Raw genomic sequence first — 24,952 nt, 5'->3', positions numbered from 1 at the left:
TTAAATGTCTTCCCCTTTCTAATATTTAAACAAAAATAACAGCTAAACCTCTTCATCATGTCTACATGCAGGTAAAATATGAATTGCAGGCAAGTACAGTAATTTTGCTCAGAAAAGCAAGCTAGTTGTATTAACGAGTTGGTGAATCTAATAAAAGTTGTCTCTGGAAGTCTATAATTATTCACTGCAAACAATGTTTTGAAAGAATTTCAAGAGATAATCTGAGCTTCTGCAGTCTGTATTACATTCTTGGTCATCAGCCTAATAAATTTAAATAAAAAATTAAACTTCAATAAAATTATAGTTATTACAAATTACATTATTTTTCTTTGTAAGAGTGTCATTTTTACATTCGAATAAAATATACCATGGTAACAAGTTTTGTGTTATATTGGTTCATAAAAAGTATAAATGAAATAACCATTCTTTAGAGAGAAAAAAAAAGTTAATTCTAATTATGCACTGCAACTCAGGACGGGATATAGGTAGTCTTCTGATCTTTATATTTCCAAAAATAAGATTGTTTAGTACCCCTGTAGCTTGCCTAAGAAGTTAGCATTCTGTGGGCAGGCATACATTCATCTTTACCATCATCATAGACTAACTGATAATGAGCTGCAGCATCCTATGTGATAAATCAGACTTTAATGAGCAATGAAAGTATCTATCAATCAAAAGACTGAAAATCTAGCTTTATACAGTTCAGGAATTCAAGACATAATAAAATTCATTCAGACAAAATATTAAAAATTGGACAATATATAGTTGTGCTCATACACACAAATTTTGTGTGAGCTAAGATCTACCAGGTGAGAACTCATGCATATTACATACATTTGTCACATAATAAAAAGCTGAAGATCATCAGCATTAAATGCCTATAATATGGCTGTATATCAGAAAACATTACCACCACTAAATAAATCTACTCTGAACATACATGTACCATCCTCTTCTGTGCTTAAATGCAGAGTGAAGCTGAGGCACTGTGCACCCAAAGTATGAGTGACACAATAAACGATTTCAAAACAATTGCACCATAATAAACAGAAACAACAAATGCCTGGCAATAATGACCCAGGATGCTTCACTGGCCACAGTGAAGAGTAGACCTAGATTTAAACTACTGCATATTGCCATTTTAGAAATCATCATTGACTAATGCCTATGCAGAAACTATACTCTAGTCAAGGGGAGTGGGAAAGAAATGCCTAGTTTTCTCATTGTTTTTTGCCAATAATGACTTAAAACTAACTACAACATCAGACATTATGAAAGCTACTTAATGACCAGTGTCTTAGAAAAAACTGTACCAGTAAGCAAGAGCATGAATGCACCATAAATCTAAAAGACAGAAAAGGAAGCTTCTTTTACAACCAAATAAACAAGAAGCATAGAACCAGAGAAATCCACTGCAGTTACACTGTCCTGTTAACAACATTTGACACTATTTGCAAATCTGCAACAATGGATTACCCAGTCCAATCAAACAGATTCATTCAAATGTGTCAAATCCTACAATCTTTACTTCCTGTTCTTTGATATTACTTTCCACCACACTGACCATACAAACTAAACATGAGATTGACCCATTTTAAGTAGTTCAATATTGACACTATTCAACTACCTGAATATTTTTTACCTTCTAGTTCGCACTCATTCATATTAGAAGCAAAATGTGAGGCATAAGCAGTTGTGTTTTAACCATCTTTTGCAGCATTCTTTTGATCACTGACTGATTGTGACAGAGAGTAAAAGTGAAAAAAAAAAACGCAAATTTTTACAAATTTACTATAAATTTACACTGGCTGTTACAGACACAAATCAAATGTACGTTTTTATTGTATAATATTAACAAAAATATCAGCTCACTACTCTAAATGGTAAATTTGCCTGGGAGCTGGTATCGAACTCACAACCTCCGGATTATAGGTCCGCGGATCTTACCGCTACACCACAGAAGCTGTTGAATTATACCTACACCTTTTGTGAAAGTGTTTATTTGATATTTGGCCATCAGCCTTCACACATTATACCATTCATGTCCACATTTTGTTATTTATTACTAAAAAATGAAAAATGTTTCTGTTTTAACGATGTGTTTACACAGATTGTTGTAGACACAAAGCACACATCAAATTATTTGCCCTTACAATTCTGGGTAGCTCACTCCCAGATAAACAATCAAGGCAGGAACTGGGAGAACTTCTTGCCTGTTCTGAGGTGGTGGGGGGATGGCATAGCAGGCTGCTCAAAGTCCTGTTCACCAATCACTCTTTGGTGCACACCAAAGCAACCGGGCTGAGTGGTCTCGGTGAGGTAACTCAGTGACAAAACCTGGTGCAGTTTGTGTGAGGTGTGAATTCAATTTTAACATAGAACAAATCTAACTGTAGGAAATGCAGTGCAATTTGGAAAACATTACTACCTGTAATTAGGCAATCTTGGTATAAAAATAAACACACAATTATATGCAAGTTCGGATAGAACACCACTGACTACTAAAATTCAAATTGTATTTACGCCTGATTCATTCTCAGAGCCTCCATGTTTCTCAACACTTGATAGCGCTTGACCATGTATAAAAAAACAAAAAAGGTTTAAATTCACTTTTGATTGGACTGATAAGAACACATGCAGAGCTGGCGAGAAACAAATGTTCTGTGCGACCAACGATTAAACCCCCCTAATCTGCCCCAAAAGAGTAATGTGCATGGATGGGTGTCCTTTCAATGCAATCGTACTTCAGGCCTATGTAATAAAGGTTAACCAAATAGTCAAAAAATAAACATTATTAAAAGATATTTACAAACTTAAAGACAGTAGAAATGTAATTTAAGATAAACTAAACAGAAGTGACATTTAGGGATGGGAATTGATAAGATTTTCACGACTCCGATTCCATTTTCGATTCTGTTTAACAATTCGATTCTTTATCGATTCTCCTATCGATTCTTATTTTTAAAAAAGGAGAACACACAGGTCGATTAGCTTAGAACTTTGTTTTATATCTTATCTTTGAACAAGACAGAAATTTAGGAGTAGCATGACCTTACAAACCCAACAGTGAGATCTTAAGAGATTCACAGCCTACGGCTCCTCGATGGGGTGCCACGGGGTCCCCAGAAAAAAATTTGTAAATGTAAAATAATAATAAAATAAATATTCTTCTGTAGCAACAACAAAGTATAACATAAATAATTCTGTGGCAATTACACAAGAATGTCCAGTAACATTTACACTCTCCTTTTTTAAAAGTATATATGAGCTGAGCACTCAAAAATAAAACTACATCAGCCAGCAACAAATACAATCAACTCAAGTCCAATGGAACTGTGCACTGTGCAATTCTGCAACCATCAACTATGGAGAATTAACAATTCTTTTGCAGAAATATAAGCATATCTGCTTTTTCAGGAAGGAATTTTACTTTTCCCCGCCTCTGTGAAAGGAGAAGCTACCGGTAGACTGCAGTGAGAACTGCCAGCATCTAAGCCAGCCAGACTCTGTCTGTCTGTCTCTCTCGTCATGGTCATCTAAATGCAATGCACAGTAATAGCAGGTTTTGCAATAAGGCAAATCGCGCTAACATAATATGCAATGTTAGTTGATTAGTTACCTGCCGTATTAACGGGAGAGGACGTGCAAACGTTACCGCTGCTGCTGGGTTGAGATTCACTAGTCCGGAGCGGATCAAAAACACGACATTCATTTAAGGTTATCGCGTGAGCAAATGCTTTTGCATATTCGTAGTGTTTCCTCCCTTTGATGAAATATCTACTTTGCAAGTATTGCAAGTTGCCCTGTTGTCATCCTTTCTCGTAAAGTATAACCAAACTTTTGAGTGTTTGTGCCGCTTAGGCGCCATGTTTCCTGCTGAGTAAATGACGCTACGCAACGTGGTGACGTCATTCGAGGCGACTGGAATCGATAGGGGAATCGTTTGCAAAAATGGCAAACAATTCCATGGAATTGAAACAGTGGGAACCGGTTCTCAACAAGAACCGGTTTTTGATTCCCATCCCTAGTGACATTTGATAATGCAGGCTACTAGAGAGTAAATATGCAATATAATACAATAAAATTAAATTCACCCAAAAAGTTCACTGTGTAAATGAAACTAAAGCACATCACTGTAGGCAATAAGCAGAGCTTGGCATCTTCTATAGAGTCTCACTGATGAAAAGAGTTATCTGTAAAATGTGAAGTAACGCACCATTTACATGTACTCTTCTAGTTATCAGAATGACATTCTATTCTTACAGTTATTGCAAATGCAGTGGTCCATAAGCACAGCTCTTGTCAACCCTTCACAATTATTCTTCTGAGGAAAAAAATCGTTTCTGCACAAAGAAAGAAGTTCACAATGTGCCCACAGGGTGTTCACTGTTTCTTCTGGTTCACTTAAAATTTTTAAGTGTAAAATGCAACAAAACTAAAAGGAGACTGAAAAAGTACCCTAAGTTCTTGTCTATAAGCCGGACTCATGTATTAGCCGGAGACCAAAAAATCATACGAATTTTTAAAATAAAATCGTATCATAGATAAGCCGGACTCATGGATAAGCCGAACGTACTATAACCTATAACTAATAGAAGGGAGGGAGGTCAGTGGTCTCACTCGCGCCCATTTAATTTCTTTAAGGGGGGAGAGAGTGTGAGATATTGCCGTCTCTCTCACTCCCCGCATGGCGCGGTTGGAGCGCGTTCTTTCTGCTCTGGGCGTCGCCGAGTCAACACGACGGCGTAGCGGTCATTTAAATTGTGATTTTATATGTAAGCATATTTAAATATATAATCGCGGATTTCTGCGGACAATGGGTCTTTTAATTTCTGGTACATGCTTCCTCAGTTGGTTTGCCCAGTTGATTTCATACAAGGGACGCTATTGGGCAGATGGCTGAGAAGCTACCCGGCTTACTGTTCTCTCTCTCTTGCGCTGACTATCTGTGATCCTGACGTATGGGGATTGAGCAGGGGGGGCTGTTTGCACACCTAGACGATACGGACGCTCGTCTAAAAATGCTGAAAGATTATCTTCACGTTGTGATCTTTTGTAAAGCTGATTCCTGAAAAGACATGCTGCACAGTGCTTCGCATACTTAAAAGCTCGAAGGGCACGTATTGATTTTTGACTGAAAAACAAACTCTCCCTCTCTCTCTCTTTGTCTGCTCCTGACGGAGGGGGTGTGAGCTGCCGCCTTCAACAGCTTTGTGCCGCGGTGCTTCGCATACTTAAAAGCCAAAACAGACATATTGATTTGTTTGCTTCACTCCTTTGAAGAGGAAGATATGTTTGCATTCTTTTAATTGTGAGACGGAACTGTCATCTCTGTCTTGTCATGGAGCACAGTTTAAACTTTTGAAAAAGAGACAAATGTTTGTTTGCAGTGTTTGAATAACGTTCCTGTCTCTCTACAACCTCCTGTGTTTCTGCGCAAATCTGTGACCCAAGCATGACAATATAAAAATAACCATATAAACATATGGTTTCTACTTCGCGGATATTCTTATTTCGCGGGTGGCTCTGGAACGCAACCCCCGCGATGGATGTATAAGCCGGACTTATGTATAAGCCGATATTCTATTTTTTCATTTTCACAACTTTTTTCCTTAGATAAGCCGCGGCTTATTGACAAGAACTTAGGGTAATCAACTTCTGAATCGGCACAAAGCAAATGGACTAGGAGTGTGAAAACACCTTTAGATGCATCATATAGTAAAATGCACTACTAGTAGGTTAAACTTTATGTTAAATGATTTTGAATATGCTGAAATTCATGTTAATTTAAATTAACTATTAAAGTAACTATAACATAGTAACACATTTCTTTTTCTTTATGACACAATACAAGGCACTTCCATTTGTTATTGTATTAATAAAATAAAAAACTCAATTCAGCAAGTTATTTTTCATTATGAATAACAATTACAGGCAGTTCCCAGGTTACGTACGAGATAGGGACTGTAGGTTTGTACTTAAGTTCAATTTGTATGTAAGTCGGAACAGGTACATTACTTTAACAAATGTTATTGTTGACCAACTGTAACCAAGTGCCCTGCCAATGAATGATGGAGTTTCACCTCTTTCTGACCTTTTTAGTATTTCTATTTTATTTTCAATGGTGATGGTTTTTCTCTTCTTTACTGTATCATCACCATTTGCATCAGATTTGTGTATCAGAGACATTCTTGAAGGGTGAAGACAAAAGGTTAAGATGAGCTCTTCTGTACAGCACTATACACGCTATTACAGCAGGAAGGCACCCCTCGTCAGCGTGTCTGATGTATAGGGTGGTCCAGATCTAATTATGCAATTTTCATTACGCTATAACTTATTCAGTTTATTACATAGAAAATCACCCGAAAAATCCCGGACCATCGAGAAGTGTGCGAACTAACGACAGGAAGAATCGTCTTCGTGCCGAACTGGAATCGTCCCCGCATAAATCGAAGTCATCCAGATGATCTGGATCTGCAGAATTAGATCTGGACCACCCTGTACTGACGAGACAACTTCCTGCTATGTGCGTAACAGTGCAAGCGGGCTTGCTATTGAGTATGAATGGGGGCAGCGAGGGGCGGTTCATCACCAGCCCACATCACAGTCACCTCCACTACAGTATGATGCCTGCAGTGTCCCGCCGCACCACCGCCCCCATTCAACACGCAGCCATCCAAGGCACACTACTACAATGCTACCCCCCGCCTCCCCGTTCACCCTCAATGGCCTCCGTTCAGCCACAACAGGGTCACCACTTGCAGCGGGGGGCAGCCAGTGAAACTGCTTGCCGCCGGGAGCCGCCAGATGGATACTACACTGCGCAAGCAGCAAAATCGACCCCCTCCAACCTCCGTCCAGCCACCGCTTGCAGCGTCCCCGGGCCGAAGATGACGGAGCGGCAGTTACTGAGGCGCACACGTCACAGCTGCGGCCCGGTTCATTTGTTGTGGGTCGGGTGTCCGTAACCTGGGGACTACCTGTATTTTGCTTTAAAAGAAGCACGGGTTCACAAAATAAAAACAAAAAAAACACAAATGAGATTCAAAAATTGATATATATGATGATGCACCGAGAATCACTTTATAAACACTGTGTACCACACACTGCATAATAATTTCCTTAGGGGAGATCTGCTAACATGTAAAGTATTTGTCTCAAGAAATGCCATTTTTAATGTGTTTTCATTCAAGCCTTACATTTTCTGCAAAACTGCAGGACCCGTTATCCTTTATTGATCTTCATAAGAACATACAGTACTTGACAAACAAGGGCCACTCAGTACATCAAGCTTGTTTGTGCAGCTAATAGCTAACCTGCCCCAGTATCTCATTCAAAATACTTCTTGATTGTTAAGGTATTCTATTTCAACTATAAGACTTGGTAATTTGTTCTAGACTCCCACAACTCTTTAAAGTGCTTCCTGGCTTCAGTCTTAGGCCAGGTTTTTACTTTACATGACGTGACATGTGCTCCTGTGGATGCTTCTGTTAGGCAAGCGGTCTACTGTTTATACAGTAATCCCTCCTCCATCGCGGGGGTTGCGTTCCAGAGCCACCCGCGAAATAGGAAAATCCGCGAAGTAGAAACCATATGTTTATATGGTTATTTTTAGAATGTCATGCTTGGGTCACAGATTTGCGCAGAAACACAGGAGGTTGTAGAGAGACAGGAACGTTATTCAAACACTGCAAACAAACATTTGTCTCTTTTTCAAAAGTTTAAACTGTGCTCCATGACAAGACAGAGATGACAGTTCTGTCTCACAATTAAAAGAATGCAAACATATCTTCCTTTTCAAAGGAGTGCAAAGCAAGCAGTCAAAAAAAAAATCAATACGGCTTTTTGGCTTTTAAGTATGCGAAGCACCGCCAGTACAAAGCTGTTGAAGGCGGCAGCTCACACCCCCTCTGTCAGGAGCAGGAAGACAGAGAGAGAGAGAGATAGAGAGAGATAGCGAGAGACAGATAAAAAAAATCAATACGTGCCCTTTGAGCTTTTAAGTATGCGAAGCTCCGTGCAGCATGTCCTTCAGGAAACAGCTGCACACAGCCCCCCTGCTCACACCCCCCTACGTCAGCGCGAGAGAGAGAGAGAGAAAGTAAGCTGGATAGCTTCTCAGCCATCTGCCAATAGCGTCCCTTGTATGAAATCAACTGGGCAAACCAACTGAGGAAGCATGTACCAGAAATTAAAAGACCCATTGTCCGCAGAAACCCGCGAAGCAGCGAAAAATCCGCGATATATATTTAAATATGCTTACATATACGGTACATACTTTAATGCAATTCATCATGAAAGTGATATCAAGTATAAATCTTAAGGATTCCAAATGTGCAGAGAGCTGGAATATCATATATTTAATGTGTTGTTTGTCGTAATTGCTGTTTGCCACTGCTGTCAGTTCAGGAGGAAGCATGCAGCAATTAACAAGTGGATCGGTTTTGATAGATAGATAGATAGATAGATAGATAGATAGATAGATAGATAGATAGATAGATAGATAGATAGATAGATAGATAGATAGATAGATAGATAGATAGATAGATAGATAGATAGATAGATAGATAGATAGATAGATAGATAGATATTTTAGCATAGTCGGCAGGATAGATAGATAGATAGATAGATAGATAGATAGATAGATAGATAGATAGATAGATAGATAGATAGATAGATAGATAGATAGATAGATAGATAGATAGATAGATAGATAGATAGATATTTTAGCATAGTCGGCAGGATAGATAGATAGATAGATAGATAGATAGATAGATAGATAGATAGATAGATAGATAGATAGATAGATAGATAGATAGATAGATACTTTATTAATCCCAATGGGAAATTCACAATTAATTTAATTCATTAATTAATAACAATTAATTAATTTAATGTGACGTTTATGATGGTCTACTTTAATGACAAAACAAACTACAAGATTAAAGTGGAAATTTTGAAATTAAAGCCAAAATTTTCACTTTAATCACAAAATAGACCTTTTCAGTGTCCCTAATTTTTTTTCTTTTTTTTTTTTTCTCTGTGGCTCAAATATGCTGGCGTACATTCTGATGCTGTTGTGAATGTGCAAAAAAAAACCACAAGATGGTATGAGAGACCTTTACAATGTATCGTGTCATTACAATGGGGAGTAACGCTTGGATATAAAAGCCCCACTGATGCATTTGTATGTCAGCATTTTTCTTCACCACATCGAATGATTCATCGAAGCACGCACATCGATCCTGTAGGATCTGCAAAACGGCGTGCCATCTGTCACATGTTTATAGTAAACAGAGACTCTGACTTCACATTCCAACTTGAACACACTGCGCCCCCCGATTTTTTGCTGGTACTGCAACTCACGCATGTGTCACGTTAAATTCTGACAAAATGCTCAGAGGACGCGACAAACGAATGTGGGAAATGCATGGTAGCCATGATGCATGTGCATACACATTCTGAGCATAAAGTATAAACCGGCCCTTAAGAGTACTTCCCTTTAAGGCATTTTAACACTCATTGTCTGTTTGATTTGTACCAAATCAGCATTTGTTACTTTGTTTCAATTTCCAGTTAGTTTGGTTGCATTTCACACTGGAAACTTTCAAGAAAACAAAGCATATCAATAAACACTCCGTGAGTGTATCGTGGACTTCTGTCATTGGGTAGAAAAATATTTTTTCTGAAGATAAAATATTATAGAGGTTTGAGAACATTTATGTTTGCGCACCATCACACTTCCTTAAATTATTTGGCTGGTGTACACAGCTCTATGAGCAAAACACCTTTTACCAAACAACTACTTAAAAGTTATGCACAAGCTAATAAAACTTCAAATAGGTGAGTGTACAAAAGAAGGCAAGCTCTGCTGAGGGTATATACTGAAGTGCTCCAGTTTTATGATAGTAGAGGTTGTCAGGTGAGTTTCATTTAACTGTATTATGCTGCATACTTACTGTCCACTAGCCACCACTCAGCCTGCATGTCTACTGTCTTAACTCTGGTAAATATTTGTTAACTATCATTTTGGATTGTTTAGCTTTGACATATACAGTACATTGTAAATGTTAATCAGTGTGTACTTCCAGAATGTGCATTAGTCCCGAAAAGTGCTTAAAATGAGAGGATGCCCCTCTCGCATGCATAACTTACACGGTGTAAGATTAGGGGGTCTAATCTTCGGTCCCACAGGGCACTGCTATTTATTTCTCACCATTTTTGCATGTATTTTAATTAACCGGATCACAAATGAGTCACAAATGCTATGCTTGTTGTCACTGACTGGCAACTGTGAGCTGTTTTGTGCAAACTGCTGCAATTATACCTGTGTGTGTATTTTAACTGTGTTGTTTATTTCAATGCTTCATATGTTAACATTCACTTTGTTACTCTGTGAATGAGACTGCCTAAAAAACCAGCAGCAGACACTTAGCGTAACTACCACAGCATGCATTATTACTTCACCTATAATGAACGGTATTTCTTGGTAGTTAGCCTGGACTTGTATCAGATCCCATTCATACCTCATGCTAGCTACTCCAGGTTTTGCTTAGTGTCGGACTGAGACCACCCTTTCCAAAGGGTCTCGGAACGGTTTTGGTCTAAACCAGAGTGTGACTGGTATGTTCATCTCAACCTAAATGAACTAGACTCTCAGAGAAATTTCACTAAGGTTTTTTTGGGGAAAAAAAACACTCTAAATTAACTAGATGCAAACATGCCTTTAATTTTCTTCATTTCCAAAAATTTAAGTATAGTAACTAACTCCAAACGGTCTCAAAATATTGGCTTGCCTTTCACAGCTAATGTAGCCTTTCTGTATCAGTATGTAAACACTACATTTTGGAGAACAACTAAATTCTGATATTGACTGCGCTGTGTAGAATGAACTACTGTAAACTGTTAGGCTATGTGGGTATGTGTGCAAGTGTGCTCTGTGATGGCAGAGCAGTCTGTCCAGATTTGTTACCTGATCTGCGCACAATAAGCTAATAAGAAAATTTCTGTCCATAGCAATCCTGACTTTGATTACTAAAATGGATGAAATTTGAAAGTAACCTTTGTTTTAAAATCTACATATGTATTTAACACAGTTAAGGCAAGTTAAAGGCAATATGTTGTTTCCTTACTGTACAACATATTTTACTGTCAATCTGATATCACCAGTTTTTGTTGTTCCAAGACTGTCATTCCCTTAGCCAAAAACCTTTAAAAGTTATGAGCCTGTGACTCACAGCTCACTTTTTTTTTTTTAATGATAAATGGTTTTTGTTTTTCTTTTTGTGTACATGCTCCGTGGATTTTCCAAGCATTTTTGGGAATAAAAAAGGGCCGCCCATATTTCCACCAACAAGAGATTTAGCATTCTTTGTCATTGCACTTTGGGCTGAACTTAAAGTGGACTGGTTAAAGGTGACATTTACAAAAGTAAAGAAACCTAACAGTATCAGCTTCATCTATATTTTATTACACCTAAAACTTTTTTTTTTTTTTTTTTTTAACACCTCATGTTGTTTATAGTGGTGGCAGAGAAAAAATGTTTAATCTTGTGTTTTAATAAAGTATCCCCCCTGGGATTAATAAAGTATCTATCTATCTATCTATCTATCTATCTAATGGAGAACACAGAACATAATTCCTGATAAAATGGTCACAAATGATGATCCGATTTGAACAGCAGCAGACAATGTCAAATGTTCATTAAAAAAATCTCTATTGTGTTTCATAATTCAGTGCTTCTCAAACTGTGGGCCCACATCTTTTGATTTGAAAATTCTAGGAACTGAAAGGGATAGTCTTGAGGGATCAGAACAAGCTAACCTTTAATTTTCTTTCCTAGTAGTGTCCCCTCTTTTCCTCTCTGTGGTTCCCTCACTTACCTTTTTTTTCAGTTCACTAAAAGCAGAGCTTAGACTCAACACAAAAGTGAATGAATGTGTTTAATGCCCTATCTGGACAGGACTCACTTTACACCAGGAGGTGCCCAAGGTAAACTGCTACTCCCAAAGAATTTTTATTAGAAGTTTGTTTTCTTTTGTAATTCGCTTTGGATAAAAGTGTCTGCCAAGCAAATAAATGTTTATATTTTCCTTTAGGTTTAACTTTCTGGTAGGGAAAAGGGGCTGTGAGGATCTTTGTTTTGGGTCAGGGGGCCTTGGAAGAAAATAATTTGCATTCTGAAGCTTACATCACTATGCCCTACATACTCAACTTGCAACTGGCATCTTGATCACCTCTTATTAGCAGATAAACCTTTATAGAATTATCTCCAATCAAATGGTTTATTTTTTGGAGACTAACACATCTTCAGAGGTTCATAGGCTCTGGGAAACAATTAAGGCTGTTTAAAGACAACAAAACATTTCTTACCCCTCTCATTAAAACAAAACAGAGACTAGGAAGGCATCAGAACTTATTACAGAGATTTCTAAAATACATCACAAATATACTAGAACTCCTAATGAGGTTCTCAATAAGAAAAGAGTAGCCTTACAATCAGAATTTAATCTCTTGATAACAAGAGAAAATGAACAACATATTTTTCTATCACAACATCATTAATATGAACAACGGAGAGAAGGTTTATAGCTCAACAAATCGACAAGCAAGAAGTTCGCAATGCAATTATAGAGCTCACCAATGCAAATGACAATAAAATCAACAAATGTAAATAGATAACTGAAACATTCCAGCAATATTAGAACTTCTTATATTCTTCTCAGCGTAAAAATGGTGAGCTAAAAGCTAAGGTGTTTTACAATAAAATACAAACACCACTAACTGTGATACTCCAAGTGCAGAAGAAATTGAAAAACCACTGACACTTAAAGAAATATAGGATTTCATAAACTCACTTCAAAGTGGGAAAGCGGCAGTTCCTCATGGATACTGAACCAAGGAGTATAAAGAAAATTAACTAAGTTGGCTCCATTATTATTAACCACATTTTATAGAAGCTAAAGAAAAATAATCTATGCCAAACATTCTGCCAAGCACTAATAACTTTTTTTTAATCAAAATAAATAAAACAATAAAAACTTGCTACAATGTGCTTCAGATGGACCATTTCACTCTTGAATAATGATCGTAAGATTCTAGTAAAAATCTTAGCTAGAAGGACTAAGAAAGTGCTTTCCTCAGTAATATCACAAGACCAAACTAGATTTATCAAAGGTAGACACTCAGCCTTAAACTTGTTTAATGTAATATACTCACCCACAAATTCTAATGTACTAGAGGTTTTACTGTTTTTAGATGCAGAAAAAGCCTTTGATAGAGCCTAATGGGAATATCTATTTATGCCACTACACATATTTGGATTTGGCATAAACATATCTGTATGGATTAAACTACTTCATATTTGTCCAAAAGCCTCAGTTCATATTAATAATACAGACTCAGACCATTTCAAATTAGAACAAGGTACTCGAACAACGGTGCTCACTATCACAAATGCTCTTTGCATTAGCTACTACGCACTTGGCTATACCCCTCCAGAAGAAACCAGAGATGAACGGGATAATCAGAGAAAGACTCAAAAAGAAAATTTCACTATATGCAAATGATCTGGTGCTTTATAGCAACACAAAATAATACATTTTATTAATATAGCACCTTTACCACTCTCAAGACAGACCCACAATCATGCCTACCAATGATCTTAGACATGTTAGTGGAATTTCTTTACATCTCTGGATTCTAAATTAATCTGAATTTTAAAAAAAAAAGTTTAAATAACTGGGGATAACCTTCACAAGTAAATATAAACTTCCAAGTACCATTTTGAAAGTACTAAGGAAAGCCAAACAAGATGTTAAACAGATAATCTACTCTCCATCTCACCTTCACCTTCTCAAAATGAATGAAGCTGCTATATCGATTTCAGAGTATCCCCATATAAATAAACAAAACTATCTTTAAGAAATTAGACTTAATTATTTAACATCATTCATCTGGAATTTGAAATGGCCATGACTAAGATATAAGCAGAAGGTGGCCAGGCACTACCTTACTTTCAGTTTTACTACTGAGCTGCATAAAAACACACAATAGGATTTTGTAAATTGGAACAAATTCATAAATTTACTCCAGCCTGGTTTAAAAACGGAAGAAAACAGTTTGAAAAGGACTGGCATAATCAACCTTAAATTATCTCATCCATCATTGCAAACAACATACAATAAGGAAAAGATTAATAACCTCACTTTTGATGGAGTATTACTTTAATTAGCAGTCAATTATAATTAAGCTTAAATAAGTATATTTTGGGCATGGTGGTATAACAGGCATTCCTGCTGCCTTCATGGATACAATTTCACAAATTGAAACACTGTACCAGGTTGTCTGCATGGTCTTCCAATGTTTACATGGGTTTTCTTCTGGATACTTGGTTTTCTTCCCCCCACATCATAAAGTTGGCTCGATTCACTGTCAATTTCATATGAACCTTGTGTGAATGCAAGTGTGGGTTTGTGTGAGTGAGTCCAGCAGCATCTTATTTCCTACCTTGTGTCCATTGTTTTCAAGGTGGGCTGTTACTCTCAGAATCCTGTATTAAATTAAGCATGTCTGAGAAATTTTTATGCTAATAAGAGAATATACTGCTCTTTCTGCAAAATTAGGGTGTATTTTTTTTAAACCAATACATTTTAACATTTTTCTATGAAGTGCAAGAACCGGAATTTTTAATGTTACAGAATATTCAAATATTGTATACAATCAATGACAAAGAATAAGTAAATGTGAAAATTTCAGCCAGTCTACAGGAATTTGTTTGTACAGGGTGGTGCAAGGAAACAGAATTTTTTCAACTGACATTCAATGCATGAATAAACACAATACAAAAGATATTTAATGATGAAATGTATTATACAGGATATGCAATTAATGATGGTAATCAATACTCATTCAAAATTAATTTTATGTTTTGAAGAAAACATCATGAAGGTGTTGTCCATTCCTCAGTACACATTCGTAACATGTCAAGAGGACTGCCAGCGATTTCCTCTTCAATCCTCCTTTTTAGTTCAGCAATGGTTGCAGGACGTGTGTGGTACACTTGGCTTTTTAAGATGTCCCCAAAGAAAGGAAAAAATAAAAAATAAAAAATAAAAATAAAAAAATCACAAAAACTGAGATCCGAGGATCTCGGAGGCCATGGAATGTCACCGCTGCATGAAATGATACACCTTCCAAATTATCGTCAAATAGCTGCTATTGATTGTTGGGCAGTATGCGAAGTGGCTCCACCTGAGGATTTATTTATATAAATGTAATGAATTAAGTATTATTATTATTATTATTATTATTTTTAAGGCTGAACCAGTTTCTTTGAATGTTGTAATCATATGAGCAGATGGGACATGATCATGACGTCCTAACTGGTAATTACGCCAAAATTCCCTTTGCACAGAAGTCACACTATCACCATTCTCATAAAAGGCTTTCACAGTGAGCGCTCGTTGCACACCACTCCACTGCTCCATTATAACTAATGGAAAGGGGTTCTAAACGAGGTCACAAACAGTCCCAAACAAACTGTCGCCAACACCTAGTTCTAAAATTTCCCCGTTTCTCTAAGCCACCCTGATAGATAAGTGTTACAATGTTTCCATTCACTGCTTACACTATTCTGAATGTGACAGTTTCACAGATTTAGCCATATGTACTGGACCACTTACAGTTTTCTTTTTATCTTTAAGCAAGCATTATGCATTCAGCCTTAAATAAAACATCAACATCCTTCAACATCCTTTAAGACATGCAACCTATGCATGGAATTTCCTGATAAACTGTAGAATGCATGAAAAAAAAATTCTAGACTTGGGTATCTCAGGGAACCCAAACCAAAAAATAATCTTCCCAGAAATTTACAGTGGCTGCTTATGCCTAAATAAGGTGTAAGCTAGCTGGGTTAAATTTGCAAAATCTCACTGCACTCTTAAGCAAAACCCACTAATTTTAATTAAAATGACTTAACCAATATTACATAACACTCAAGTAGTTCTGTCACTATCGGTAATAGAGTAATGTACAGACTATTGTGATGATTAATTAATCTATTTAAAACACCATACATTAAAAATTGACATAACTATTTCTTTATTAAGCGTTTTTGCCATATTCTAAGCTTTTCTGCGGCCTTCCTTGGTGTTCACAGCTTGCTAACATGGCTGTGCACAGCCAACTCTGGGCTGGAAAGGAAAGGGTCTGCTGCATGAAGGATTGACTTTTATCCATTAAAAAAGGGTGAAGCATTGCTTTCAGAGCAACAAAAAATTACCTGTCTGTGACATATTCAGATTGTGAGTCATTTTCAGATGAACAATTATTCAAATGTCTGTTTCAAAATGGCGGACGTCATTCTCCAGTCAGATATATCAAATCTGATTTTGGTCTAATGCCTTTCGAAACAGCCTGAATGATGGTACAATGCAAATAACGTTTTTTTTTTTTGTTTGTTTTTTTTTTTGGTAGTATGTTTCTTTGTGTGGCAAATGACTTTATTTAATAAAAACTATACGCAGTAGAACCTCAATTTGGCAGTTTTCTAGGGACCAAAAAAAAAACAAAATGTAAATGCCAGAAAAGTTTTAAATAACGAAAACTGTCATTCACTGTGTTTATGTGATCCTTAATAACCTGGTTATTAACAGAAACCTGGTTTCTAAAATACAGTGTAAACCCTTATTCCAGGTAGAGAAACCAGGTTATTGGTCTCCTGGTTGAAAACCTGGTTAATGAACTGGGTTAAATTTAAAGATTTTTCTAGTCTGCACATGTCCACTGCACTCCGTTCCCCTACTTAGCTTGGCACATGCTTTAGGCAGTCACCGGCAGACGTGTCCACAAGATACATTTCCTAATGCAAATGCTCGCATTATTTCAACCCGCAAAAGAAATAATCAATTACAATATTTCAGAAATTGCTAAATTTACAGTATGTTGATTAACTATTGGGAGCAGAATGGCAACTCGTGAAAAGTAACGTTACATAGTCCGATTACATTTTAAAATAACGAGTAACATAGCACAATACAAAAGTAAAATACCTGTGAGATTACTTCATCATACATAATGGACTAAATGCATTTATAAAACACAAGAAAATTATCATAGGCTTTATTGCTTGTTTCAGGATCATGGTGGCCTATGAGGACGTTCAACAATTTTTTTGTGTAATTTAATGATGCTGGAGAGTTTTGACAAAGGAGAAGGCCTTTACTTACTTTACTTTATAAGGCTTACTCACCTTATACCGATTATGTGTGTGCATGTAAACACACTGACGGTCAGAATCTCATTAGAACAGGTCTGGGTTCAATGTGTTTATTTTTGTATAGTTTCACTACAGTTATTTTTAGGATTACTAGTTATGATATAGCAGTCTTGTTCTGTTTTAGTTCTTTGCATTTATATAGCACTTTTCTCACTACTCAAAGCGCTCAGCAATGGCAGGTTAAGGGCCTTGCTTAAGGGCCCAACAGAGCAGAGTCCCTTTTGGCATTTACGGGATTCGAACCGGCAACCTTCCGATTGCCAGTGCAGATCCCTAGCCTCAGAGCCACCACTCCACCTATTATTTGTGAAATTATTATTGTCCTGTCATTTTAAATTGTTACATGTATTCATGAACACTGCCATGTGGTTGATAGCAATAGTGCTGTTGTTAAACCAAGAAAGCCTAAAGCCCAATTGCAACATGTCACATATCACCTTCCCACTTCTTTTTTGAAGTAAAATATGGGTATGCCCACACTACAAGCTTAATAAAAACTACATGATTTACACTAACGTAACCACTTCTTTTCCATACAAAACCTCAACATCTTGACAAACCTAGCTTTTCTTTTGTATTCAGTTTATTGTTTTGTATCTAACTTCCTTGTTATTATGAACTGATGAATTCCTAGACACACTCAGCTAGAAAAATCGGGTTATTGGTGAATATTCCGAATAGAAATCTGTATACACACTCATTTTGGATTACTTGCAAAATTTATTTGAAGTGTCAAACAAAAAGTATGAGGCAAAAATACAAATAGAATTTCTTTTAGTTGCAGGTTGAACAAAGCCTTAAAAAGCTAAAGTTTGTTTAGATAAGCTTTTTTTTAATGTTCAATAGCATCCAAAAAAAAAAAAAAAAACAACATTAAATGCAGAATAAAATGCTATATATAGTAATAATGAATTGGGGTTCCATTCTTCCTTTGGCCCTTTTTAGTTATAATACATATATAAACTCCTTCTCCTGCTTTAAAAATGCCCCATCATCTTCACTGATGTAGTGCCATGAGGAATCTAGTCAAACACCATCCATTTCTTGAAGCTACATAAGTCAATGGCTTCCCTGATCTAAACCTAGCGGTGTTTTGTAATAGGACTTCTGTGTTAGGCATGGTTTAGCCATAATGAACACCATGTACAAACATAAGCAGGCTCCTACAGTAACTGTACTTGGTACCAGAGCACTTTAAGCCAAAGATCTATGACACTACACAGATTTCACAATCATATCATCAGATTTTCGTCTCTATGTTCTGGACACTCAGGTGAAGAGAGGGGCAGAGTTGTCAAATGATCACCACCTGGTGGTGAGTTGGGTCAGATGGTGGGGAAGGCACATGGACAGACCTGGAATCCCCAAGCGAGTAGTGAAGGGAAACTGGGACTGCTTGGAGGAGGCTCCTGCCCAAAAGACTTTCAATTACAACCTTGGAAGTGGCTGTATATACAGTAGCTGCAGCCTGAAAGCCATAGGTGCCTCTCGAGGTGGCAACCCAGGACAGAAAAAGCAGGCTTTCCATGTATGATTAGCACAGGAGATTCCCAAAGCAGCAAAAAGGTACCAATAGGCCAAAAAGGCTGCGGCCTTGGCGGTCAGGGAAGCAAAAATCTAGGTATGGTAGAAGTTTGGAGTGACCATAGAAAATGACTATCAATCAGGCTCAAAGAGGTTCTAGCAAACCATCAGGCGACTCAGAAATGGTGGGAAATGATGCACCCAGGATGTTTTCAGCAAGGGTGAAAGGCTGACCCAGACTGAGGACGCTGACTGGTAGAAGAGCTCCTGAAAATAATGGACACAACCTCTGTGCTGATGGGGAATCAATGTTCATTTACCTGAGGGAAATCACTCGGGCTTTAAAAACAGTCCTAATAGCATTAGTCTTGAGTGTCCACTTGGGCAACGGTACAGATGTGTCTCACGCAAGGCCAGAGGATTACTCAGGCTGTAAAAGTTCCAACAGCCTTAGTGCCGAATGTTATTTGGGAAACAGTATAGGCATGTCTTGCATAAACGTCAGGCCCAAATGTTACCTGGGCAACAGCGTAGACACGTCTTTTTCTAGCCTCATAATACAGTCTTGTAAAACACGCCTCTCATCAGCAGTGATAATTGAAATGGCCAGTGAAATTGAAAGTGATTCTGGTGAATCTCAAAGCATATGTGCACTGTGCCGTTTATATTATTATTATTATTATTAATGTCATTATACTTTCTACACTTCAGTCTTTATAATTTTAGTGTTTTGCATGTTTAACCAATGAAATATGACATTTAATAAAAATATAATTTTTCAAGCCAAAAAATGCAATGCATTTTACATGTTTTGTTGAAAAACAAATGTAATGCTAAGAAGGTTTAAGATATGGTGGAAGGGTAATGTTTGAGGTTCACGGAGAGGCAGCATTTATCTCCTTATCATTAAGTCAGAATTTGATCAATCATAGGCACATGTTAATTCTTCTAAATGTGCTATATATATATATATATATATATATATATATAAAATTCAATAAAGCAGCCGACCATGGGCTGGCAAGACGCAAGACAGAGCCCCGCCCGCCAACAATTCACTAAGCAGCCAACCATGGGATACGCACGACAGAGCCATGCCCATAATTCACTAAGGCAGCCCAAGCAGCCGACCATGGGCAGGCAGAGAGACACACACACACACACACACACAGGTGCTCACGCAAGACAGACACACACACACACACAGGTGCGCGAGAGAGACACACACACAGGCGTGCGAGAGAGAGAGAGACACACACACACACACACAGGCGCGCAAGAGAGAGAGGGGGCTGGACGCATAAGGTAGAGAAGGCAATTAAAGAATGCACCGGGCTTGATTTTGTTTTCACTTCTGTTTACAGCGATCAGTTCGTAGTGTGCATTGTTGCAATGTTACTTTTCTTGGTGGTTTATTACATTACGGATTTTTCAAATGTTCATTTTTACCCTGTGCTTAAAACTCATTAAAAAAATGTTTTTACCGAGCGGTTCGTAGCTCTATAGTGCAAACTCTTGCAGTGTTAAGTGTTCTCTGTTTGTTCAAGGTTTTCTCATTATTCAATGTTTTTACATTTAGTTTACTATTATGCTGTGCATTCTATGGTATACTCTTCTTTCTATCTCTCTCTCTATATATATATATAATTCACTAAGGCGGACGACCATGGCAGGCAAGACGCAAGACAGAGCCAGTTTTCAGCCACGGACAATGGTATGTTGCTCTCTCCAGAGTTCCATCTTTTCATTCACTCACAGTCGTATCCTCAAACCCACCCCATTTGGACAACTGTGTCTTTCAAGAAGTCTTCACACATCAATAAATAATTATGTGGCGTATGCTACGCTGTGGGTTGGCTAGTATCATTTAAACTATCATGGCCGATATAACAAGCTAATAAAGCTGTGAGTCGAGTAGAATACCACAAGTATACACAGTCCATGGTTGTTCATTATACACCTTGTGGTGTTAAGCAAGTCTTGGCTGAATCCTATATGTCTCCTTTTTAGCTGCTGCTGCACAGCAACAGCGATGTGACAGCAAGGCTAATTTAGCTTTAAAGTATCTTCAGACAATTAAATTTTCTTAAAAACTGAAATGATGCTCCCAAACCCCTGACACCTTCTGCTGAGACGCTCATGCATGCCTTGATTGCCTTTCACCACATCCTGATAATTGAATGATACCCCAACACTCAAGTTTACAAAAAGCTCAATATGATTCACAAATAAATAAGGTAGTTTATTTTACAAAAAATTATCTAAACATCTGGAAATAATGGGAATACTCTCCAACTGAACAAAGGAAAACACTGACTGGGCCAAAGAAAACCAATCACAGCTGAACACCATCCACTTCATATCTACTTCCTGCATTTTCTACTAGCAAAGGAAGGAGGAAACCAGAGTTTATGGAACTTTAGTGCAAAATAAAATAAGTAGAACTATGCACCTTTGAAATTCAATTTTTTCTATTTCTCATCCATAACTGCTTTCTCAAAAACATCTGAAGGATTTAGGGGAATTTTGTACTGTTTTTCTTACCCAAATGCCAAACAGCAACAATAGAGCAAATACAGAAACATAACTTTGTCGCTCATCGGAAGGTTTATTTACACACAAGTTTAAAAAAAAAAACAGAAACCCATACACATGTAGCCATAGTCTCTTCATGCAATTTTTTGATTCTGATCCCCTTACAATCTAACTTACAGTAATGAATTATAGGGGTTCCTGCTATTGTATTTGAAAAGATTAGACATTTGCACTTTTCAGTGGAAATGCTTTTACTGGACATTTTAATTTAAACCCCACCATATGTGTTGCTTTCCTGTTCAAGATCTCTATTGTAGTCTAAGCTACATACCTCCCCTTTCAAACACCCCCACCTCTCAAATGATATCTCATCTTGCGATACACTTGGCTTAGGTGTATTATTGGACACACTGTCTCAATAAAGCTTACTTTATCTTATTAAAAATAAGATTCCAGATGGTAAAAGAACAATTAGAGGAAAACAAGCAGATGATTTGCAACATGTCTCTAGTCAGTTTAACTGCTTGAATGACTTAACCTGAGAGATAAACTTGTCAAAATCATAAAAATTAAAGCTGTCATTATCAAGAGAGGTAAACAGATGCTGAACATTTTTTTAATAAATAGCTATCACTGATTAACAGACTACTTTGACCCAACTTTCTAATTAATAAAAACTAAACAAATAAAACATTTAACTTAAAAAGAAAACATGTATCCATAAAATGGAGAAAATTAATTATTTGAATCTTTGCTACTGAAAAATTATTATACTTCTCTGTTTTAAGACAGACAAGTTCACAAACTTGCCAATGCTTTTCAATTGAAGATTCTGACATTTCAAATCTCCTTAAGCAGCAAGTGTGCCAACTTTCAACAACACAGGTCTACCGGGGGCCAAGTTGTTTCATGAAGACTAGGGTTGCACAGTATACTTGTATCGAAAAAGTAAATGGCAGCTTTCATGCACCTCACACTCAGTCGTTTATTAAGAGTGATTGCAATCCCAATCCGTTCTTCGCTAAAATATACTTATCACATCTAGCTTAATTTACCCCAAGGGACCCTCACCATCTTCTCAAACTTGTACACAGTAGACCCCGCGAAGTCGCGGTTCAGGGTTCGTGGACTCAGTCGTTCGCGGATTTTTCCTTAAAACCTAACTATTAATTGTTAGCGGAAATCGCAAATATCCTCCGCAATTTTTTATGGCTTTTTTCGTGCCAATACTGTGCTGTAGAGAGAACAGGAAGCAACCGCTGAGGGAAACGCGGTTTGAGATAGTGAAAGTAGCTAATCCGAGAGCGTTATTCATTTCTCCTTGCTGTTGATTGACTGCTGCCCTGTGACGCATCTCCAGCTGTGTGTCTTCATGTTTTTCATTTTGTTATTGTATTCATTTTGTTATTCTTAAATGCACAAGATGTCTCCGAAACGCCCTGCACCTTCTAAGGCTTCTGGCACTGAGCCTAAGCACCAGAAGAAGTTTAAAACACTCCAGGAGAAGGTTGAACTACTGGATTTGCTCCAGGAACTAAAACGTTATGCTGCAGTAGTGTGCCACTATGGCATTAATGAAAGCCCCACACGTTACATAAAGAAGAACGAAGCAGTGATCTGGAGTACCATATCTTCTGCGATGTGCTATCGACTCGTTCAGAGATGGGCACAACTCTGAATGGATGGCATAATTAAACATGTATAACAAAGATATTTTTAAAATTCTGAACACTCCGTCGGCTAAGTTAATAACTAGTTTTAATTTCACAAAGACGTTTATCATGTGGTGATTGGTAATGTGGAGAAAAAAGGAAAGATAGGAACTGGGGTTTTGGTAGAGAGCAGGAATATCATGAAGTGAATGGATTCTGTGCAGTGATTGCTGCAGGCGCCTGCTGTTAGTGCGGAGGAAGTCAGTTTAAGAAGCATAGTGATTAACGACTGGGTCGGGGAACACTTAACACAAAGTATTTGATGTGCTGCATTAACTTGTGACGGGGTTTGAGAAAATCTAGTAAATTAAACATTGATTTTAGGATGAAGTTTAGTTTACAACATTGTACTTTAATTATAAAATAAACTATGAGAATAAAGTGGAACTGTCGACTTTAATCTTGACATAGTCAACATGTCGAATTTATTCTCGACATATAGTTTGTTTTTTTCTTCCGTATCCATATTTTTTTTTCTTCACAGTGGCCCTAATGCGCTTCCATAGGGCTATACCACAAACAGCATTATAAATGCAAGTTGCAGTTTTTATTATTTATGTATATACTGTAGCTTAGTTTGAAGCAAGGTCCATATTAATGCAGTTTGCCTAAATGATGGTACAGTTGGTAAGATGTCATCACCAAGTTGCACTTGTTTTATTTTAATTTGGTGAATACTGTGTAATGCACCTGGGCTTGAAGCCTTGAAGTAATGGTGCAGCTATCAGTAATACTATTATGTATTTTATTGTTGTTATTTATTAGTTTAAATATTATGCAGTTTAATGATGGTAAAATTGTTTAAAAAGTCACTTAAACGTGTCAGTGGACAGAGATTGTTAACATTAACAGAAAGTGTAGTTGGTTTACAAAAAATATTTACTATTTATTCCTTTTCTAAGACATGTTCAGTGCAATCCAACTTTTGACAAACACCTCTGGATATTTTACTAAGTCTAAATGCCTCTTTGGATGGTTGAAAATATGTTGTCAAAATCATAGTTTAAGCTTTTGCAAAATTTGTTCAATTAAAGGTTCTATATTTTGACAGCATCTGTCATGCAATGTGATTCCTTCTCTTTAGTGCCACCCCCTTGAAAACTATCACTTTATGGGGCCATGCAAACCTGGATTAATACTTGTGTGCACATTAAAAAGTCTTTTTGTACGATGTACAATTCTCATAACAGTCTAATAGGTTATTCTTAGCCAGTCTACTGCAGTAATTGCAGTGGAAAATGTGGTTAACATCCACTCATGCATGGGGAAAAAAATACCGTCTAATACCGTGAAACCGGCAGAATTTAGAAAAATACCGTGATATAGAATTTTGGTCATACCGCCCACCTCTAATACGTTATCACACACATGCGCATGGGAAACAGCTAATGGGCCTACAAAATAGTAATTATACGCCAGACCAGGGGGCGGCGGAGTGTGCTATCTCTCTCAGTCTCTTGCAGACCATTCTCGGGAAATCCTACTTGGTTCTGGCGCCGACAATGACGTCACTTCAGGTCAAGAAAACGTCAGTTCCAGTTCCGGCACCAACGCTGATGTCAATTTCAGCCAGGAAGACAGCACTTCCGGTTCTGGCGCCCATGACGTCATTTTCCGTTTTATCAGTTAAAACTGCCATCTTGTCTCCATGCAATCAGTTCTGTTCTGGACTCTGTTCTAAGCACATTGTGCTACTTCAAATCAACTTTTGCAACTGGGAAAAACAATATAGGGCTGGCTGCCCCAAATCATTTTGATGTCTTTGACTCTTTCTTATCACAGTGTAAAATACAAGCAAATATATGTTTGTTACTGTATGTGCACATGGTAAGTTAAATCAAGAAGTTCATGACAATTCTATTATTCTTGTTAAACCCTACATCCTTTACAGATAACAGTA

At 37.3% G+C, this 24,952-nt stretch overlaps 1 protein-coding gene across 6 annotated transcripts in view; it reads right to left on the bottom strand.

The window, feature by feature from the left end:
- sp3a (sp3a transcription factor) overlaps positions 1-24,952 on the bottom strand; it is a 78,881-nt gene that overhangs the window by 25,152 nt on the left and 28,777 nt on the right. The gene's annotated exons all lie outside the window — the stretch shown is intronic.

This window comes from Erpetoichthys calabaricus, chromosome 8 (genome assembly GCF_900747795.2).
Source record: "Erpetoichthys calabaricus chromosome 8, fErpCal1.3, whole genome shotgun sequence".
NCBI lineage: Eukaryota > Metazoa > Chordata > Cladistia > Polypteriformes > Polypteridae > Erpetoichthys > Erpetoichthys calabaricus.
Note: the sequence above shows the minus strand (reverse complement) of the source record. Positions and strands in the feature narration are given on the sequence as shown.